The following is a 3546-nucleotide window of genomic DNA, read 5'->3' as shown; positions in this document are numbered from 1 at the left end:
CTGTTCTCGTCATTGATTTGCATTTTGTGAGCCACACTTACTTGTACAGAAAGAAGTCCAGTGTTTTAATCTATTAATAGTTCACCTGACTTGTGGCTCACAACATGATTTTGTTTTCAGTTAACAGCCGTTAACCAGCTCTTTTATATTTTTGAGACTTTGTCCTTTTAGTAGATAGATCGGTTTACTTATGGGTATAAAATCATGGTCTGTAACTCTAAAGCACCAGTTTTATCTGCATTTGGTTTCGTTTCATTTCATTTTTAGTTCCACTTCTAGAATTTTCAGTCTTCACGTTAATGATTTACTTCTACCTACTTTTATAATTGCTTTTTATCCTCATCTCCCGCTTCAGATTTAAGGCTGTTTAGATTGTTCACACTGCTTTTTGAGAATGTAAACTTGAAAATGACAACTGTAAAATGACAGGAAAAGGCGAGAGCACCTATACAAGAATGTAAACTATTTCATTGTTTGGTACTTCATTTCAGTAGCTTAATCAAATGTGAGATAGCAACAGAACTATTTGGATAACTGGCCTGGCTGAAGAAATGGCACCTGGCAGCAAGGACAGGCTGTCAGGACACCTCCAGCTTCTCAAGGAATAAGCCAAGGAGCTGCTACAAGGGTGAAGATGGGTAAGAGAAGATGCACAAAGGAGGTAAGACAAATATAGGAGAATGGAAGTAGGTGACATTAGAAGCACGTAACCAAGGTCCTCCCAAACTTGTTTAAAAATTCCATATAGACAAGATCGAGGTCAAGAGTGGTTACCAATAAATTTAGAAGTTTCAAAAGAGCTCAAATTTAGCTGTTTGGCTGATAAGATCTTAACTAAAACTGAAATGCCTGAGCATCGATTCAACTTCCCTTTTTTATTCTATTGTTCTAAGCTTGTGGAATGATCTTCCGGCTCATTATCTCATTATCAGCACCTTCAAATCCTGTTAGAATTGAGCACCAGTTTATAACAAACTTCAGCTGTTTCTGATGCTACTGTTACCATGGTAATGGGGGGGAGACTACCTGTTTGGACATTCTCAAGGCCTTGAACACTTTGAATGAATGACTGGTCTCATCCTCCCTTAGTTAAGGAATCTCTAGCCCGCTCTTGGAATCTCTTATCAGTTAACTCCCGTTCCTGCTGTAACTCAAAAGCGGTGAAGCATGGAATATTTTGTACTAAAAGAAGTCTTTGTGCAGAAAGAAGTTAGTTAACCCTCTTTTCACATCTCATATCTTTTTTCAGTCCCACTCTTAGAAAATATGGTATGCTTTCAGTACTGCCTATTTTCTACAGAAATGTTAGAGCAGATCGTGCCTTCTTAGGAGTGCAAGCTTGCCTCACCATGACTTTGTGAGTTACACAATTACAGCAAGATGGGATCAAGTGACGATTACAATTACACATAAGCAATACTAACCCTACAAATAGATACTGTAACAAAGTTACGGCCCAGGACCCAAACACAGACCTCAACCAAGACCCAATTCCCCAATCTTCAGTATAGTAGTGAAGTGGGACATGTGTATATATCTCACTCCAGCATCACACTATCACCACTTAAGCACATTGTGAGAGGTGTTGATGGGGTCTGTTTAGCCTCAAACAAATGTTACACTAAGATGCCATAAAGCTGACTTGCTTTAGCAGTCCCAGTGGCTTAATGCTACATAATAAAAGAGGAACAACACCCACAAACAGGACAAAGCAGACCAATGTCTGTTGCATATCAAAGGACAGAACCTAGAGTAGGACTAGAACTATTTACATATCAAAGAACAGGACAAGCACAGATTGTGAAACAAACTTTCTCCAGACTGTAAGAGCTGGGAAACCGTTGCAGTCTGTCTGTTCTGTGGGGCAGACCCAGCGTGCGTTGTTGGACTTATTGAGCTCAATAAAACTGAATCTGCACAAGACTGTCCTGCTCCTCTGGTGAAGAATTTCCCAGAGCAGTAGTCATGATATTTTTGTCCCTTGTCGTAAATGTGCTGGGCCAGATCGGAGATGTGCTCGGAATTATCAGGAATATAGGTGCAGCATTCAGTGCCAATTGCTGCACAGGTTCCCCCTTGGGCAGCAAATACTTAACCCCATGTTTCCCTTTATGGAAATGATGTTCACTAATCTTCGTAAGACATAGCCCCTCACGGGAACCATTAACAGTAACGACTTCATCCTGTGTCCGATGCAGGAGATCCAACGACCTTTTCCTTCTGCTCGAACTGCAGAATCAGTGGTCAACCCACCTTGCCTGGAGAGCTTGTGAGGGAAATTTCTTGATCCACACCCACTCGCCTGGAATGCGGTCAGGCCCTCCTTCAGATGGTGGTCATTTTCTGGGGAGTCACTGAATCTCATGGGGCGCCCCGTGATCAAAGGGGGTCAGCCCCACAGTTCGATTTTTGTCCCTGCATGCATGCATGCTACACAGAATGGCGGGCAAAGGGTTCACCCAGAGGCTTCCTCCCAGAAGGTACTTTGTCAATTTACTTTCACAGTTCGGTTCACCCATTCACGATGCCAGAGGATTGGGGGGGGGGGGTGATGAGGGCAATGCAGGTCCATTTGATTCCTAAGAGGTTAGCAACCACCTGGCACACTTTTCCAGTAAAATGCGTGCCCTGGTCTGAGCCTATGCGACATGGGAGTCCCCATCAGGGAATTATTTCAATCCCCAGATATTTGGCTGTAGCCTGAGCAGTCTCTCGTTGGACAGGGACGGCCTCCACCAATCTAGAAAATTGGTCCACCATCACCAGGAGGCCTGCCTTTTCTTTGGGAGGGTGGCATTGAACAATAGTCTATCTGCCAGTGCATAAAGGGCCCATCGGGTACAGGACGCTGTAGATTAGGAGCCCGCACTGGAGGGGTTCCAGAGGCTCGCTGACATTCTCCACAGTGTCGCACAACATCATCTGCGAAAGACGCAAAACCTCTCCCCGCCCAGCTCTGAGAAAAGTGTCGAGTTATCAGACTAACTCCTAGGTGATCTGTGCCAGATAGGGCATTAACTGCCTGGGGCAGGCCCCTTAAAAGTGTTGGGACGAGGGTGTGATTGGATTGCATGAGCCTGATCTTCTGTCAATTCCCCCTTTCCCTGACTAATTTTCTGTCCCAGGTATATGACAGTGTCCAGGCATATCTGTGCCTTATCGTAATTGTCTGGGGAGTCACTCACCTTTTTCAGCCAAATGGTCAAGAATGATTCCGAGGTCCTTCTTGTAGGTTTCCTCATCGGGAGACACGATTAAAATTTCATCCACATACTGGATGATGACAAAGGTCACTGGAGGCAGCTCCCTGAGGTGCACAATCAATGCACATATAGTAGCCTACAGTAAGAATTGCCTGCAAAACCAGCGGTTGAAATGACTTCCTTTTTTTTAGCCATTATGGTCTAATTAGTGACTGAAGACATTTATCTTAAGAAATTACCCTTAATTTGAAATGCAGGTATTTTTTTTAGTATGATAAGAAAAGGTTGCATATTTTTGAGTAGTTTTTATTTTCATTTGATGTACACTTCTTGTATTAATAAT

This window comes from Lepisosteus platostomus, chromosome 7 (assembly GCF_059453375.1).
Source record: "Lepisosteus platostomus isolate fLepPlt1 chromosome 7, fLepPlt1.hap1, whole genome shotgun sequence".
Classification (NCBI taxonomy): domain Eukaryota; kingdom Metazoa; phylum Chordata; class Actinopteri; order Semionotiformes; family Lepisosteidae; genus Lepisosteus; species Lepisosteus platostomus.
Note: the sequence above shows the minus strand (reverse complement) of the source record.